Genomic DNA, 20,201 nt, shown 5'->3' with positions numbered 1-20,201 from the left:
TTTGCTGTCTCCCTTTATTAAAATGCCATTTTCATATTGTAATGACTCTATTAAATGAAAAATATGTAAATTTTTATAGTTGTGCATTAGTAATGTAATGGAGCCATGGCATAAAACATTAAGATAATTGAATTGAGGTGGCTATCTGATTGACTTTATAATTTATATCTTACTTGGAGAGTTCAATTAAGATAGATGCACTATATTGGTGGAGATCAGGAAAATTCATTTGCTTGGTGGAAATTAGTGATTATTGGAAAATCCCCATGATCCTCTATTTGGTGGCATTTTATTAATATAGATGGACAGACACACAGACAGGGCATCTGAGTACAAATGATTTACAGATTTTTGATAGATATGGGATTGGTGGATGGACAGAGAGAAAAAGATAGATAGATAGATTGATAGATAGATATTAGGTAGACTTGTAGATAGATAAGCATGTAAGTAGATAGACAGATAGTTCCAAAATGTTCAACATAAACCAACTCATCCTCTCTCCCTGCCCCAGCTTTAACTGTTCTCTGAATCTGCCTGCTGGACAGTTAAATTATACTTTACCATGACAATGGTCCGGCAGCAGGATGTTTATATTAAATTTAGCGTAGATCAGTTACAGATCAGCTGCAGAAAATTCACAGGTAAAAACTGCATTTTCTTTAATCTTTCATGTTACCAATTGACCTCAACTTTTTGCACATATTATATTCTGGCTTTATTTACACCTAGAAAGAAAAAAAATGTGATTTCAAGTGACAGGTAATGCTCCACCTCAAATGCAGTTGTGTATTTATCCTGGGGCAGCAGATCCTGTGCTTGTGGTCTGTTGCTAAGGGCGATCCCCAGCATAAAATGCATACAATGGGGGATGCCTGGAGCAGACAACAAGATCCACAATGGCATGCTACACTCGATGAAAAGTGTGGATGTGTAACATATAGAGTAATACATAAATTTAGGTGCACTACTGTGGTAGATGTAGACAGTAACATATGACTAACCCTCAAAATGATGTTAAAATTGAGACATTAGCCAGTATATCCTTATTTGAAGTACATACCCAAGCCTGCACATCAACGCCAAGGTTTCTCAAGTGGCACAGGGCCTTAAACCTACCTGTGCCGTATGGGCAATACCAGGGGCCAGTGGGCAATTACAGCGGCATTAGGTCTGACTCACAGCCTGCTCCAAATTCACTCCAGTGTGGCTAAGCACACATACAGTGGGAGGAGGGAGGTAGGCAATGAGCCCCACCCAAGTTTATTTACACCTAGCAGGCATTGCCCAGCTCCACCCAGCTTTCTCAATCTCCTGAAGCCCCAGCAGTGACAGGTTGCTCATTTTCTTGTACTCTTCACTGCAGCAGATCTAAACGTTCTCTCCCTCACCCACTCAGTCCTCTCTCCCTGTCCCCATACTAACTATTTTCTGAACCTGCCTGCTGGACAGTTAAATCATACTCTACCATGATAATGGTCAAGCAACAGGATGTTTAAAACTCTCGGGCAATCTCCGCAGCCTGAGAGTAACATGATCAGGAGATGTACTATAGGTCTCTTAGGCTTGGGACAGTCCTGTTCATGAAGCCCTTAGCCACACATATGTGCATTGTGAAGCAAGTCACTTTATTATTATTTTCCCTTTAGGTTTCTTTTTTACAGTATGTTTTTTTGCTCCACAGTTCCAACTATAGCTGACAAAGTTGATAAACATTACACAATCAATGAGTATGGCAGCTTCCATCTGTCCATAGAACAGATTGATAATTACATGATAAACATGTTATATAAGACAAGTTATTTTGTATATTTAATGGTCTATACTAGTTTCCTATACATTAGCCTCAATTAACTCTCAGTTTCTTGGACTAGGTCTGCATAGTCACCTACCTGACAGTGTGGGGGGAAGTCACTTTCTTATTTGACCTATGGGTTTGCCAGGGAGCAGACTCTAAAGAAGTAGTCTCCAAACTGTGGCCCTCCAGATATTGCAAAACTTCAACTCTTCACTCCATGCCTCTGTTTGTCCCTAATCCCCATTATTCAGTATATGTTAATGAAGGACCTTGGAGCATGCGTTGCTTTCCCAAACCCTAGGTGCACTGTGGCGTCCATCCGGCATCTTCATAGTAAAGCCTCCTCTCCTGAGCAGTGCCTCCTTGGCTGCAGAAGGGAGCTCCACTCTGCATCATAACCAATGTGGCTATTGCATATGTGGAGGAGAGGCGTCTAGATGCAGAGAAGAGCTCCATTTTACAACAGAGGAGGCTCAGCACAGGGAGGAGGTATTACTATAAAAATGTTGGAATTCCACTCTGCATCATAACTCCTGTGGCCGTGGCTATTGTGCATGTTGAGGAGAGGGGTCTAAATGCAGAGTGGAGCTCTATTCTGCTGTGGTGTCTGGGGTGTTGTAATGGTGAATGAAGGGCCTGGTGGTATTAACCCTTACTTGTTGTGACGCCAGGCTTTGGCCTAAATGAATTGAATGAAGTTATGCTGATTGTGATTGCTTGATATCCAGGGGATAAGAGCTGAAGAGCAGGAACCAAGAGAGCAAATGTAGTGGCTACAGCCCCTTATATAACAGGGGACTGGACTCAGCTCATTGGTCAGCAAACCTGTAAGTCCTGAACCCAGTGAACTCTGGGTACATCACATGACCCAGTAAGGTCCTTAAACAACTATACATCACAACTGTACATCACATTACCTGGGAAAGGTCCTATACATTTATATTTCCAATACATTAAATAATATATCCACACAATTTATATGAGGAGACCAGGGGTAAGCCCTGCAGGAGAGTCCTATGGAAATGGAGGGACTCTGGCTGAGGGGACATTAGACAGGCACAGGACTAGGTCCTGCACCGGGACACCACACTGCAATGGAGGAATCTCAGCACAGGGGAGGAGGTGTTACTTTGAAGATGTTGGCCGGACATCACATGCACCAAGATCCTTCATTAGCATATACCAAATAATGGGTGTTACATTATGGGTATTACAAAAAGAACTGTAAGAGTATAATTTTCATCAGTGATAATGATGATAGATAGAATGTAGATGAGATTGGTATCTCTGAATCCCCTATAGGTATACCCAGAGGTGTCACTTCTGGAGCTTCTGGGCCCCAATGCAAAATCTGCAACAGGGCTCCATATGCCAATTATAATACTGGTCTCTAATGGGGCAGATGTGCCTTGGGGGCCCCCTTAGGCACCAGAGCCCAGGTGAGACTGCTACCTCTGCACCCCCTATAGTTATGCCCTTGGCTATACCCTAGGACAGTGGTCTCCAAACTGTGGACCTCCAAATGTTGCAAAACTACAACCCCTTGCATGCCTGGACAGCCAACGGCTGTCCCGGCATGCTAGGGGTTGTTGTTTTGCAACCTCTGGAGGTCCATAGTTTTGAGACCACTGCTCTAGGAGGAGTACTGGAGGAAACCCACACAAATACAACTCAAATACAACTCACCCCATACAAATATTGCTCCTAGTTAGATTTACACCCAGGATCACTGTGCAGAGAGGCAACAATTCTTCTAATCACTGAGCAGCCTATCATAGAGAATATAATGATATATCCCTCAATTTACAGCAACGGAGAAGAAAACCAACACAGTGTTTCTTGTAAAATGTGCATTACAATACATTGTTAGAAGTAAATCCCTGATAATACAGAGAGGTCAGAGTTCATCTAGTGCTCCCAGTGATTCGTATCATGACATTTTACTATCTGATTCACCTTCAATCCCAGGCTAGGGTTTTATTGCATAAATATGGACAAGGGGATTTCTATTCCTTTTGGTTTGCTCTCATTTTCTTATTTCCCCTTTGGGGTCAAAGATCTGCTCTGTAATATTTTGTTCCTGTGAAGGGTAGAGGTCAGACAGTGTAAATTCTGGTTTCATCAGCAGGGTCAGGACTGTTTCAAACTCATTTCAGATGCAATATGAAGTCGTCTTGTGGCTGGTTATGGTCTGTGTAATGTATGTTTTTTTGGGGTGGGGGGGGGAATAAGTTAAAAAAAAATTTGTAACAAAACACATTTTGTTGAACGAGAGTAAAGTTAGATCTTTATTTATTTATTTTTTTGGCACCATCAACCATGTGCAATCAATAAGGTTTTTCAGGATTGATTATATGCTAAAATCAGCCTAAAAAGACAAAAAATAAACCATGGTGCTCTGGTGTCCTCCCCCTTCTGTGTTTTCTTTTTGCCCATATCATGCACACTCACTATCACCAGACATACAGCAACCTTTGTTTTGTTCCAGCGCAGCTGCATCTATGTGTTTCATTTTTGTAACTGGGTCATGTGATCACCAGCTTGACCCACACAAAGTAACATAGCTTATTCTGTGTTAAAGGATGTAATTCCTGGGTCAGGTGACTTTCTGTGAACTACAGGATGATATCATCACCTACCAGATCCTCTCCTGCTAGCTCTCAGACTGCTCCCCCTCCTTGATCTGTATACTGCTTTATCTCTATGGCAGGGGTCTCAAACTCCTAGCCCGTGGGCCATTTGCAGCCCGCAGAACGAAATTTTGCGACCCGCACCAGGAATGTGTAATTTGTATCGCCCGACACCCGGGACATGCAGTTCCGGGTGGCAGGCAGGTGATTTCTTCAGGCATTTAGTGACGTCACTCGTCAGGCTGCCGCCGGAGAGGAGAAGCACTGCGCAGGACAGGTAAGTGTGTCTATGTGTGTGTGTGTGTGTGTGTTTGTCTATCTGTGTGTGTCTGTGTGTGTGTCAGGATGGCGACACGATGCTTCTTAATGTGGGGAACATGCTACCTAATGTGGGGAATCTATACTACCTAATGTGGGGAATCTATGCTACCTAATGTGGGGAATCTATGCTACCTAATGTGGGGAATCTATGCTACCTAATGTAGGCAATTTATGCTACCTAATGTGGGGAATCTATACTAACTAATGTGGGAATCTATGCTACCTAATGTGGGGAATCTATACTACCTAATGTGGGGAAGCTATGCTACCTAATGTAGGGAATCTATACTACCTAATGTGGGGAATCTATGCTACTTAATGTGCAGAATCTATGCTACCTAATGTAGGGAATCTATGCTACTTAATGTGGGGAATCTATGCTACCTAATGTAGGGAATCTATGCTAGCTAATGTGGGGAATCTATACTACCTAATGTGGGGAATCTATGCTACCTAATGTGGGGAATCTATACTACCTAATGTGGGGAATCTATGCTACTTAATGTGGGAAATTATGCTACCTAATGTGTGGAAACTGCTGCCTTCCTAATGTGGGGAAACTCCTGCCTACCTAATGCTTCCCCCCCCCCCCCCCCCGACAGTAGCACCTCCATCCGTCAGCTCATGCTATTACCACAGGGGGAGGGGGAATGGGGGGGGAGGAGTGTTGCTGGTGGATGATGAGGGACGCATGATGGTGGCATTATATGTGAGGGTTCGCAAGCGTCCCAGCCTCACCCAGCCGCTACCTCTAGTGGCCCCCTGATAATTTGAGTGTGAGACCCCTGCTCAATGGTATCAAGATAAATAGCTGTTATACACCTTCCCTACGGCTGTGTTTGCTGTACTTCTTTCTGTGATGTTTCTAACATGGTTGATATTTGAGTGCAGTAAAAATGTGTAAAAAATGCAATAAGAATTCCATGTGTGAACACACCCTAAAGACTTCATATATTCATAAAACACCTCAACTGTGATCACAGGATAAATCACTTTTACCTCACGGTAATATTTCTCTATAAAATGCTCTTTAAAAGGTAAAACATATCCAAACTGCATATAATATGAACAGACCACAACCCCCTTATGAGTTCCTCTGGGTAACTTCTTGCATTTGCAGCTTAATTAGATGACCAGCTGCAGTGATCAAACACCATATCTAATGAAGGCAGCGTTACAGAATCACTTCAGTGTAGAATTGCAAACCAACATGGAGCCCATCTCATGCCTGCCACATCAGCTAAAAAAGGTAAGCAGAAGGCATACACAAGAACCTCTAAATTATTTACTAATAATAGCCTATGCTGCACCATAACAGAAAACAAAAATGGAGAGTCTTTTTGAAAGGTGGTCCTGTTTTGAACATTTAGTGCATTTCCACAAGATATGCCATACATGTCAGGTAGATGCTGGTCCCAGGAGTGGTCGGGAGTAGGCTGTCATGTATTTTGTGTCCCCTCCCCTCTTTTGTGTCCCAAGTCACAGAAATAGGTGCTACCTTTTTTCGTGTTACCACCTAGGAGTTCAGTGTAATATGTGTAATTAGAGTTGCCACCTTTCTTGCAAAAAAATACCGGCCACGCTAATTTGCATAATTCATTATATATGCGTGACATTACAGGATACACATACGTGGGGGATCATTTTGTCCTATTCTGACCCCTATAATTTTTTTTTGTTCCTCCTTATACTGGGCTGCATGAGGGCTCATTTTTTGCGCCCCGATCTGTAGCTTATAACAGTACCATTTTTGTTTTGATGTGACTTTTTGATAGCTTTTTTCTTTTTTTTTAAATTAATTCAGGAGTTGCAGTTAGTTGCTGACTACAAATCCCGGAATGCCCTGATACAACCTATGGTTCAGCAGCTGCCCCAAACAAAAACTACAACTCCCAGCATGTTGGACTATATAGAAGTATATAGTATAGGTCAGTGTTTTCCAACCAGGGGTGCCTCCAGCTGTTGCAAAACTACAACTCCCAGCATGCCCGGACAGCCTTTGGCTGTCCGGGCATGCTGGGAGTTGTAGTTTTGCAACAGCTGGAGGCTTTCTGGTTGGGAATCACGGATATAGGTGTAACATTCTGGGAGTTGGAGGATTGGTTGGCTAAATACCGTCCATTGCATTGGCAGGATTTTTAATATAAAAATACCGGCATGGTGGCCAAAATACCGGCTATGCCGGTAAAATACCGGCCAGTTGGCAACTCTATGTGTAATATTGCCAGCTAAGCTGCTTTCGGCTTCTCATTCACCTCTGGTGGCTGCAGTCAGTCTGGAGAGGGCCTAGAGGCCTTAGATTGAGATGTAAGTATAGAGGTGGGACGCAAAATACGGCAAATCCTGTGGCTATGACATGATTGTCCAGATTGGAATGCTACTGTAATTGGTCCTCATCCTCTGGATAATGACAAAATGACAAGTTGCTCAGTTGCCCAGTTGCCCATAGCAACCAATCAGATCGCTTCTTTCATTTTGCAGAGGCCTTGTTAAAAGTGAAAGAAGCAATGTGATTGGTTGCTATGGGCAACTGGGCAACTTTTCCTCTGGACAGGTTTTGATAAGTCTCCTCCTGTCTCATTTTTGTGAAAGATCGAAATCATTCTACATTTTTCTTCAACTTTTTGGAAATAATTGTAAATTTCAATATCCCAGACTGTCCGAGCAGCTTGTTCAGCTCGGTGTTGTTCGGTCATTACCGGTCTCATCCGGATGAGGCACAGGCGGGGGCCGGTACGACCTGAAATATAATTAAATAAAGGACGGGATGGAATGAGGCGGCAGCCGCTTCCGCTCTGCAGATTTGGTCCTCGTTTTTGAAGATTTCGTTTCATCAGAGGTTTTGCATAAAAAGTCACAGAAAACTTACCATTATAGAAGGAATTCAGAAAGATTAGTTTTTCACACATTTTGTTTAAAAGTGGAATAAGATATGACGGCAAAGTGACACCAAGGTCTACTTCATAGGAATGGAGACACAGTCACCTCGTATGTTAACCCTTAGCAGGGTGAGTCCTCTAAAACACCTCCTCTTTATTACTCATTTCCACATATGCTTTGTAGAATTTTTGTCACCTGTGTATAGATATGGGGGGAGATTTATCAAAACCTGTGGACAGGAAAAGTTGCCCAGTTGCCCATAGCAACCAATCAGATGGCTTCTTTCATTTTTCACAGGCCTTGTTAAGAATGAAAGAAGTGAGCTGATTGGTTGCTATGGGCAACTGGGCAACTTTTCCTGTCCACAGGTTTTGATAAATCTCCCCCATTATATTATTTTAGTAATGCTTTTTATATTACTTTGTGATAGATAGATAGATAGATAGATAGCAAATGGAAACGCAGCAGCACTCCTGGAGTACTGATTAATAGTGGCTTTATTAAATCACCAAAAGTGTTACAGCGACATTTCGGCCACCTCTCATGGCCTTCATCAAGCAATGCAAATCATGAAGTAAGCGATTTAAATAGAGTGAAAATAGTGACATCACATCCTGTAGGGCAGTGGTCTCCAACCTGCGGACCTCAAGATGTTGCAAAACTACAACTCCCAGCATGCCCGGACAGCCAACGGCTGTCCGGGTATGCTGGGAGTTGTAGTTTTGCAACATCTGAAGGTCCGCAGGTTGAAGACCACTGCTGTAGGGTGTCAACCTCATTATAATATATAAACAAATATAGGATTATAGCAGCGGTACTCTATACAACATTCATAAAAAGAGATCCACTAGACTGTAAAAGCAAAAGATGTGAATATAAGCAAGTGAAATACCACTTTAAATACTATTGAGCAAGTGAAATACCACACAGTATATACCATAACTACATATGAATGAAATTGAGCGTAGATTCTTGTGAAATAAAAGCTTTGTCTTTTCACCATGACATAACAGGATAAAAGTAACGCGTTTCAGCCGGTCTTGCCAGCCTTACTCATCCATTGTTCATAATTACATGTGATACAATTTGGTATACAGTGCATCCAAAGTAAAACATGAGCAATCGGTAACTCCAGATCGGGTCAGGAGATGGAGTACTGTGGGATCCCATCTTGACCATAAGAAGATCAGTGGCGAAAATGTAAAAAAGAAGCAAAAACAGAAGCATTGGCGTGCTCTCCAATGTGTAGAGGCTTCCGGTCTAGGCGGAAGTGACACTCCATCAGTGCGGATAACGATCCCATCAACCAATCCTCCATGACAGAGGGTGGATGAAAGTGGACGGGCACAAGTCCCTGATTTGGAAGTGTGTGCCATGCAGGGGTGCTTGCAGAGCTAATCCCTTAAAGGGGTATTCCAGGCAAAAACTTTTTTTTTATAAATCAACTGGCTCCGGAAAGTTAAACAGATTTGTAAATTACTTCTATTAAAAAAATCTTAATCCTTCCAATAGTTATTAGCTTCTGAAGTTGAGTTGCTGTTTTCTGTCTAACTGCTTTCTGATGACTCACGCCCCGGGAGCTGTCCAGCTCCTATGGGGATATTTTCCCATCATGCAAGGGATATTCTCCCATCATGCACAGCTCCCGGGACGTGACATCATCATTGAGCAGTTAGACAGAAAACTTCAGAAGCTAATAACTATTGGAAGGATTAAGAATTTTTAATAGAAGTAATTTACAAATCTGTTTAACATTCCAGAGCCAGTTGATATATAAAAAAAAGTTTTTGCCTGGAATACCCCTTTAAGTCCAGCATAACCAGGCATGGGAGAAAAATTTAGTCCAGCATATCTCGTTCCACAGATGGGTGTCACACGGCCTTGGGTGTAAAAAAGGCAGAAAGTATAAATATAGATAAAATAAAAATGAGAAAATTAGGTTATCTGGATCTCCAGAGCATATTCTCTTTTTTTTCAATAAATAGTTGGGGATCTTTCCAGTTTCCTGACCCGATTCTAGAGGGAAATAGAAAAATAAAAACATATGAGTATAATGTAAAAAATGATAAACAATAACAAAAACGCAAGTCAGGTAGATCTAATATCCGCACATATCATGTGAAACATATGTCATGTGTGATCTTGAAGTCTACCTTCAGGCCTCTCGGTTTTTGGCACTGAAGTTTAAAGATCCAGCTCAATTCTTTCTTTTTAAGGATACTAGTTTTGTTCTGCATATATCTGAGGTCCTTTTCGCTGTGACCTGCTTCAGAGAAATGCTTGGGTACAGGAAGGTCCTGCCTCTTTTTACATATTGTGTAGCGGTGCCGGTTTATACAGGTTTTAAAATCGTAAGTAGTCTCACCCACATACAACATATGGCATGGGCACCAGAGGAGGTAAATGACATAATCACTCATACAAGTGAAATAAAAAGGAATTTTGTATTCTACACCTGTTTCTGGGTGACACAAATACTTCCCCTTCTCCATTTATGCGCAATTCACACATAATCTACATGGGTAAGGTTCACTATTCTCCACTGTTAGGAATTTTTTATGGATACATCAGCCTTAACTAGTTGGTCTTTTAAGTTCTTGGGTCGTCTTGTATACCATCAGTGGGGGAGTGTGAAATTCAGCCACTTGGGGATATTCTTTACTGAGGAATCCCCAATATTTCCTCAAAATACTGTCCTCCTCAGTTGAGGATGTGGAGTAAGTGGAGACAAACGCTATTCTCTGTGTTGGGGATTTTTCCTTACTGACAGGATGTAAAAGATCCTGTCTGCTGGTAGACATGGCTTGTGTTTGGCATTTGGACATTAATTTCCTTGGATAACCTCTTTGTATGAGATTATTAGCCATCTTCTCAATGGCTGGTTCAACATTATCGGGTGTGCTGATAATCCTCTTGGCCCTCAACATCTGGCTGGTCAGAAGAGACTGTATGGTGGGTTTAGGATGGCCGCTATCGTACCTCAGAATTGAGTTATAGTCAGTAACCTTTGTGTAGAGGTCTTGCTTGCTTTTACAGTTTAGTGGATCTCCTTATATGAATGTTGTACAGAGTACCACTGCTGTAATAAAGCCACTATTAATCACTACTCCGGGAGTGCTGCTGCGTCTCCATTTGCTGTATGAAGAGGGGCTTGTGACCAGAGCCTAACCACAGCTTGCACCCACTTACTCTACATCTGAGGGCTGCTCAATTTGCCAGATATAGATAGATATGAGATAGATAGATAGATATGAGATAGATAGATAATATGATATAGATGACATAGATAACAATGGAAATTAACTCCAATATAATGCTGCTCAAATTCTCTACCAGTTTATTAGGTCACATATCTAACTTTTTGCATGACACACTGTGCTGCTATTCTTAAATTAGCATTGTGTCATTTGATCAAACTTTACATAGATCAATAATACAAACATGCTTGCTTCTTTCTCCTGTTATCAAGCCCCCCCCCCTCCTGTGAGACTGTATTCCACTCTGAAAATCATTTCAGCTATGTCCTGTCTCTGCTAAGTAAGCCAATACAAGTCTATGGAGGAGGAGGAAAGGGAGTGGGGGAGGAGGGAGCTCCACCCACCTGCTCTAGAAGAACTGCAAATAAGAGATGAAGCCTGCAGAGCAGAAATCTGCCAAAAGTGCCATGTACAAGTTATATATTGGGCAGAAATAGTGCTGATCCTCATGTACACACACAGGACAGCTTATCCTGAAAAGTTACCTGAAATGACAGGCACATTTTAAGTACCTGTTAGTGTGGATGTCAAAATGTGCGCACGCGCACTTGTTCAGCACCGTACAAACAACTGCATTGTACTATACGGAATCTGCATAGTACATATCTACAGTACAGTTAAAAATCTAAATGTCCAGCACCAGATAGATGAACATTGTATGATTTATTAGTAATACAGCATCTATAAAAAACACATGGAAAATGCTGGAAAGGAACACCTGATGCATTTCAAGCTTCATAGAACTACTAAGCTTTAAATGCATCAGCTGTTTCTGCACTCACCATGTGTGTTTTATGGATGTTGTATCATTAGTAAAGCATACACCATTATTTATTCATCTGGTGGTGGACATTTCACTTTTACATTGCTGCCTAAATTGAAGCTGGTAGATGCCGCTTGCGTTTATGGCACAAGTTGTTGATTGAAAGGTAGAGGTGAGTGGTTATCCTTGGTTGTGTTGGATCAACAGTACAGTAGTGCAGTGGATCGGGTGCAAGAGGCAGCACTATCTAGATGTGGTGCCACTGCGATCAATATGGTGGGCACCACATCTGTAAAGTTACCCATCAGTGTGTCATTGGCGTATGGAAGGAAACTGGAATTCATAGAGTGTTGCAAAGGAACAATGCTAACTAATACATACTTGTGGGACATAACATATACTGGCATCATTGCAAGGTATGTATAACATGGTTTCTTAATGGAACTTTATAGGGAATATTTTAAGACATTAGTAAATATAGCTTGCAGCATTATGACCTCCGGTAACTCCTATTTGTGCTCCAATATCGGGCCGTTCATGCATGTTTTATTTATGGAGCATATTCTATGTTTTCTGTTAATGAGTAAATCCGTCTAACCTGTCAACATAAGGAATATAATGCCGTTTACGTGTCATTTCTATGTACAGAAAGGGCACTAGGTCCAGAAATGGAAAAATGTTAAAATTCATCACATTCCATGCTAATTTCCCACACTCACAGAATGGAAGTAAAAGAGTGTAAATGATGCTACGCCGGCTAGTTGGTTGAAAGAGTCACCCATTAATATGGTAAGGAACAATTTAAAGGGCTAATGATCCCATTCATTTTATTTGATCATAATTGTTTCAGGCGGTTTACAGCGGAGGAGAAGTCATTTATTATCAACCTTTTACAAGACTGAATCACATTCAGATTGAGTTAAATGTTCACAGACTGAAGCATAAAGAAGAAAGATATCAATAAAAGAGAATCTAGCCTCACCACTTATCAAATACGCTATAATATATTTTATTGTAAAGCATATACTGGCATCAGAACAGCATGACCCTGGGAATACATTTTTGACTTTCTCCTCCAGACATCGGTGAACCATTACAAATTCTTCAGAAACTTGAAAATCACAAGAAAATTTAAAGGGATGGCCTATACCTGGTAGGATAAATAATATAAGTGTAACGGGTCAAGGCAGGTGGTGGATCCTCTGGGCCTGTGTGGATGATGACGTGAGACATGCCAGGGAGCGGAGTCTAAGCTGCCACTGGCTTTTACCTGAGCCCGCCGCAAAGCGGGATGGTCTTGCTGTGCAGGCGGCACCCAGGTCGCTACCCTTGGCACGACTCGTCCACACAGGTAGCTGGGAGGTGGCAAGGCACAGAAGGAGACTGGCAGGACGTGGCAAGATGGCAGTAGGTCAGGGCAGGTAACACAGGTGCAGTGTAGGTAAGGTAGCAAGGAACAGGTACACGGTAACAGGAACACAGACTTTCACTATGGCACAAGGTAACCAAAGATCCAGCAGGGAAACAAGGGAGGAGGTGATATTTAAGTACAGGGGACAGGTGTAGACACTTAAGAAGTAAAGCACAGGCCCCTTAAGTGAAAGAGCTCCGTAGCGGGCGCTTATGAGGCGTGGGCATGCGCGCCAGGGCTGCGAGGACACGGAGAGGCGGAAGAGGAGGGAGGTCAGTGACAGGCTGGGATTCGCATGCGGGTGCGTCCCGCGATGCGAATCCCAGTCCCGCTGGCAACGGGGACATGAGCAGAGAGCGCTCATGGCCAGCATGTCCGGCCGGAATGCAGGTGTTACAATAAGTAATTTCATTGAATAAACATGTTAAATTAAAGGTATTGTCTTCATCTATAATTATAAAAGAGCAGCTTATAACTCCAACAATCAAGGTTACTGAAAATCACGTAAATACCCAATGTGTAAAGAAGTGGAATAGAAAAGGCAATAAGTATATCAGTCCTCAAGAAATCCTTTAATCTCTAGTAATGGAGATTTAATCTCACAATGTCCCAATAGATAGGATTCTGAGATGGTTCTAATCTCTAATAGTGAATATTCCTATATAAACCAATAAATAATAATAAATAAATTATATATTTTTTATAATTTATGCACAACTGTTCACTATTATAGAGCAGAACCATCTCAGAATTCTATCTATTGGAACACTGTGGATTAAATCTCTATTACTAGAGATTTAAAGATTTCTTGAGGACAGATATACTTTTTGCCTTTTCTATTATTCTTATTTATTTTATTTATTTCTTAACTAAAGAACCAAGTTTGAACAATATCCCCAGTAATAGTGGGATATCCAGTTCCTTGATGATTTCATTGAAAGTTACAGACCCAATCTACTAATTGTCTGTTGATACATTTTCCATCCAAGACAATTCCATTTTTTATTAAGAGCCAACTTGGGCAGATGGATAGATTACAGGGGCAAAACTTAATGTGGCCATAGACTTTCAATAGCTGTGAGCCGAACAGCTCTCACTCCTGATCCCCCCATACACATGAACATCTGACATGGCAGAAAGTCGATATGTTGCCTATGGAGAGAGGAGGGGTAACCTGAAACCAGAAAGCTCTGACAGCAGCTTAGCTCTTTGAGAAGCACAGAATCCAAATGCCCCGTATATGGTTTTCTGACCGGACCTAAAACCATGGTATACCACGGTTTTAGGTCAGGTTAGAGAACCGTATGCGGGGCAAAAATGAGCTGACCGGAGTCAGCGTTTGACTCCAGTCGGCTCATTGAAATGAAAGAGGTTCAGGCCGGATCAGGCTAGGATACGGGAGTGGGCGGTTTTCGCTCCTCCCAACCGTATCTGGCACCCGTACACTACAAACGTAGTGTGAACCCACCTTAACATAGTAGCATCATATGCATGGGCCTGGAAGTACTGTAGGTACACAACATTCTTGTGCCCCAGTACTATAGAGTCTTAGGCACTCTTATGTGCTGGTTTATAGTATATCCATATGTTGATGTAATATTCCCCTTTAAAGGGGTTCTCCGGTGCTCAAACATCTTATCCCCTATCCAAAGGATAGGGGATAAGATGCCTGATCGCGGGAGTCCTGCTGCTGGGGACCCCCGGGATCATGCACGAGGCACCCCGTTTGTAATCAGTCCCCGGAGCGTGTTTGCTCTGGGTCTGATTACGGGCGACTACAGGGCAGACGGCGTGTGACGTCACATCTGCACCAGCGTGTGACGTCACGCTCCGCCCCGCAATGCAAGCCTACGGGAGGGGGCGTGATAGCTATCACGCCACCTCCCATAGGTTTGAATTGCGGGGCGGAGCGTGACGTCGCACGGGGGCGCAGGCGTGACGTCACACGCCGCCCGCCCTGTGGTCGCCGGTAATCAGTCACGCTCCAGGGACTGATTACAAATCGGGTGCCGTGTGCATGATCCCGGGGGTCCCCAGCGATGGGACTCCCACGATCAGGCATCTTATCCCCTATCCTTTGGACAGGGGATAAGATGTTTAAGCACCGGTGAACCCCTTTAAATCAGTGTTTTTGCCCTGGTGGTTATCATTGTTGCCTTCAGCACTTTACTTTTGGGTTCAAATCCAACCAAGGATAACATCTCCATAGGGTTTGGTCATCACCGAGTACTCTGCTTTCCTCCAACATGCTAAATATATCTTGCCCTTGTACGATTTTGTGTGCCTTAGAAAAACATTGCAGAATATGCCGACATTATGAGCTACAAAAGATAAATACATGAAGGATTTTAGAAAAAAAACTACCTCTGTTTTTCGACATCTGACGTGACATGTCATTATTTCCATTTTTAAAGAATTCAGTTTAAAATAGGTAAAGTAGTATAGTAGATGTACAGTAGGAAGCTAAATGGCGCAGTATTATGGCTCCATATCTATGGTACTACGCATGAGCAGTACATTGGCCGCACACATTCACATCACATTTATTACACATTATTGAAGTAGCTGTTTGCTGAAATTTCTAAGTCTTTGCATGATTTCTTCCGACTTTGAAGACCCTGGAGAAAACGTCTTTTTTCTTTGCAGACATCTGTAGCAAATTATTAAGTAAATTTAACATTCAGGCTTAAGTTTCGTCAAGAGATTTAAATCTGACAAAGAAAACACAGGTGACTTTCACTCTTCAATGAGCCGCACACTCAGTATTTGCACAGTAAATGATTATCCTACTGCTAATGAATTAAATGCGGAAATAATCAACGGAATCCTATATAAAATATTTAGAATGTATTAACATTTGAGAGTTTTATAATAATTGTTTAACTCACAAGACATTTTCATGACACTATGTACAGACGTGGCCACCATTACCTTTACTATAGTTTGGTTCTAGTTTCTTCTGAAACCAATTCAGCACAATATTATAACATGCTACCAGAACATTTACAATCGCTGGGTCAGATACATAATAGACAAACACAGTGTATACCCTGATTGGAAACGTCAGGAGATCATGTTGTTGTGAAAAGCTGAAAATCTCAAACCATACATCCGAAAACATGTAGGGGTAAGTTAAGACAGGTCACATTTGTACACATACAGCAATGTGTAAGGATAATTTATCTCAACTCCAGGAGTGCAGTACAATATCTTACACCAGAGATCAAGATGATCATGGCTACGTCTGTACATCCCATTTATAATATAATACCAATATTGCAAAAACATTCTTTTAAAGCGCAACTGTTATCATTTATTACCCCCCAGACTACCACAATGTTGTTACAGGTATAGGAATAAATACATATAGTGAGTCTAACCATACCTCATTCATCTTTTCTGACTTATAAAATACTTTTATACAGGTGTCAGGCACAGTCGGATAGGCGTGGCTTGGAGTTCGCAAAGCCCTGCCGCCGCCATGCCTATGCTCTCTTTCAGCACTGGGACGGATGTGTAGGAAGACACCGCAGTCCACAGCGCATGCTTCCCCTCCTTGCCAGCTCTGACGTGTGTGCGCCGCCGGCCTGCATTGACAGAGGGCATAGAAGTGAGGGAGCGACCGCTCACTCTGTCAATGCAGGGCGGCGGTGCGCATGTCAAAGCCGGCAAGGAGGGGCGCATGCGCTGTGGACTGCTGTGTCTTCCTACACAGTGGTCCCAACGCTGAAAGAGAGGATAGGCGTGGCGGCAGCAGGGCTTTGCAAACCCCAAGCCACGCTTATCCAACTGTGCCTGAAACCTGTATAAAAGTATTTTATAAGTCATAAAAGAGCGGTCATAAAGGTATGGTTAGACTCACTATATGGTCGTCTGTAACAACAATGTGGTAGTCTGGGGGGTAATAAATTATGACAGTTGCGCTTTAAAGTGATATATACAGTACACAGTCCTAAACATAAGGGGGAATGTCACATTAATGCCATATATGCAGTCAGTTGTGTAGAATTTATAACAAATGCTAAAGGGGTTCTCCAGTGCATATAATTTACTAGTGGAAGCCTCACCTGGACAGACATTTGCAATAAATGGGCAGGTGAGGTTCTCTAAAATGGCAACTGTTCTAACACCAAGTCCCAAATAGGAGTACCCTCTCTCTGACATTTATATGCCCTTATATGACATAGGGGTATTCTTCATGAGACCCATGCAGGTCACACGGTTATATAGCACATGGATGCATCCTGGTTAGTTAACCAACACCAGCATTCTATTATGTAACCCTATTGATAAGTGAATATTGGGGGTTATGTAGTCCATGCCATGTCTAGCCCTGTTCATTTAGTCTATGAATACACTACACTGGACATGTGGACTATGCAGAGGTAGGGGTCTACAGTTATGCTTTATTGAAAAACTTCATAATGTCTTCCCAGGTCACTGGATAAGACATGTTTCAATGCTAGTAGGATACAAGAAAAATTCTACAAACCTGATACATTTCTGATACATTTCCTTAGGTTAGTCAACCAGGAGGAAGGACTGTTAGTGCTGACATGCGTCAGTTTTGTAGAGTTATGTAGCATTTTTCATGTATTCTACCTACATTTCATGTATTCTACCTACTTATCCAGTTTCCTGTGAAGATTTTCTGACATTTGAATTTTATGGAAGAGTTCTGGCTACCTGATGTCTATTGAGTGCATCTTTCAGACATCTGCCATAAACCTTATAGAAACCAGGTGAGCTTGCCACAACCTTCTTGCCCTTTGCTATTTATGTAATTTAGATTATATTTTAGAAAATATTCTCAATTTTATAACTTTAAATTAGAATATCCCTTAAAGGGGCTATCAACCATAAGGTGATTTTAGTATGTACCAGGCAGGCAGTAATGGACATGCTTAGGAAGGATCTGTGCTCTTGGGTCTAAATGGCTATGTTGTGAGATTACCATAACGCTGTGGCTATCTTTTTGGAACTGTCTATTTCCTGTTGGAGTTCATTCTCTTAAACTACAAATCCCATTATTCTTTTTTTTTTTTTTTTAAGTGTGAGGTCAGTTTTTTCTCTCCCACACATCGGCCACCCCACCCATTGAAACACACCTGTGATCTCTTCAATGCAATAGACAAGCGTTTTCTGACCAGGGTGCCTCTAGCTGTTGCAAAATTAGAATTCTTGCGGAATGATCCCCCTCCCACCCAGCAGTTGCTCCGCCCATTGAAGCAGACATGCTCCCTCTAAACACCTGACTGGTGATGTAATGTCTCAGCCACACTGCAACCTGTGAAAGCCTGAGCTGACACTCATTTTCTATGCTGTTAAAAGTAAACAGTGGCACAAAAATCACAGAAGAATTGTAAGACCACCATCACACACAGGCACAGACACTTTATTATTAACTATACTGACTTTACAGCCCTATAGCATAGTCAAATAAAATAAAAAATTCTGGAATAACTCTTTAAATTAAAGATAACCTGGAAGGAACAGGCTTTCCCGGCTTATGCACTGTGCATTATTTTGTGATACCATGGCACCATAAATGAAAAGTCATTTGATACAAATTTTATCTATTCAAAAAATATGTGTCAACTGGGGGTCACAAACCACAGCGCCATTGTAAGTTTTCTTTATAAAGCACAGCCATGATGTAGTGGGGGCTGTTTTTTTTTTACCTTATCCCTCACCCTATTAATTTGTTTTACCATTTGCTTTTAGCTTTTGTTTCTTGAGCTATTTTTATTTCTTACATGGTCGGAGATTGGAAATCACCATGGAAACCCTTCAACTCTTTACATGAAGACACCAATCTTGAATGGGTTGTAACATGGCTTGAGGAATTTGTTATCATGGATACAGCTGCAAAGAAAAAAAAGAAATGTACAAAAATATGTGCGCCCTTAAATAACTCCCGTAGGCTATGGTTTCTGTATCTACAATTAACTTCCCCCCTTATTTTCCATTAGGCAACACCATCATAGAATAAGGTATTCCATTCTTAAAGTTCAATGGGAGAACTTGTTTTCTTGTCGCATTTAAGAAGGTCTCAAAGCACAACAAGGTCTGCTCCTTATCCCTCTGAAATCATCTCTTTACTATTGCTCTATTACTGCTGTTTACCAGCTGATTATATCCCCTGGCAAGACTCTCCACTATGTCTTCTCTCCTGCTGCAAACTAATCAGTTTTCAAAATTAGTTATTGATCTGGAGACCATTGCGGAGGCCGAATTTAGTGGCCATTTCATTGGGTATCAGGACTAACGCTAGTCATGTGTACGCTCAAGTACAGATAAAGGAAAATACTAAGTAATTCTCATACACGTTCATAATATACACTTGTTTAGGCTTGAGAGAAGAAGAGAACAAGCAAACATTTGAGGAGAATGGAAGCTACCCTCGAATAATGAAGTGGACCTGGTCATTTTACAAGAGTTTTTTTTTTTTTTTGCGATTGTCCCGTTGACATATGTCAGGTCATTTTTCTAAACCTTACTAAAAATCAATGAAAAATAATCTACGTTTCAGTTTTCAGCTATCAGAGACAGGTGATGTTTTTATGGTGAAGTCAGATAACAAATCAACTACAAGGATGGACACCAAATACAGATGTTATTAGGTGAAGAGGTTATTTTTGATTGCCTTTTTTTATATATAATATGAAGTAGTCTCTCCTCCGGTCATTTAGAAACATAGAGGCCACGTTCGCTGTCCAGAAAGAAGCGGTAAATGACGACCATTATAATGTCTATAGTAATTGAAGGAAACAGAATTTATATGTTATCCTCACATTGTCCTTGGTGTGTTGGGTTGATGTGTGACGGCGCGGAGACATGGGCATGGTGTGGTCCAACTAAATAAATTTTACGTCATGTTCCTGATATCACAGTATTATTAAGACAGATTGTTTCTAATTTGGTCCTTTGTATTATTTAATAGACAACAGTGGCGAGGACTGTATAAAATGGTTCTATACAGCAAATAAAGAAACCCTTAAAGAGTACCTGTCAGTAAACTAAACTTTTAATATATTGTTCCTTATGTAATTATAAGACACTTTGGTATTTACTTGCTGTTAAAATTCTCAACCTTTATATGTTTTTAACTAAGGGGCTCTGTTCTGTTCCCTGCACAAGT

At 41.6% G+C, this 20,201-nt stretch overlaps 1 long non-coding RNA gene across 1 annotated transcript; it reads right to left on the bottom strand.

Moving 5' to 3' along the window:
- Positions 1 to 692: 692 nt before the first annotated feature.
- On the bottom strand, positions 693 to 7,753 carry LOC130357052 (uncharacterized). The gene is made up of 3 exons (XR_008889089.1): positions 7,619 to 7,753; positions 3,485 to 3,567; positions 693 to 728 (listed from the first exon to the last, which is right to left on the bottom strand). It is a non-coding gene; the product is annotated as an uncharacterized LOC130357052 (long non-coding RNA).
- Between the last annotated feature and the right edge of the window lie 12,448 nt (positions 7,754 to 20,201).

Source organism: Hyla sarda, chromosome 2 (genome assembly GCF_029499605.1).
Source record: "Hyla sarda isolate aHylSar1 chromosome 2, aHylSar1.hap1, whole genome shotgun sequence".
NCBI lineage: Eukaryota > Metazoa > Chordata > Amphibia > Anura > Hylidae > Hyla > Hyla sarda.
This window is presented reverse-complemented; position numbering and strand designations above follow the sequence as displayed.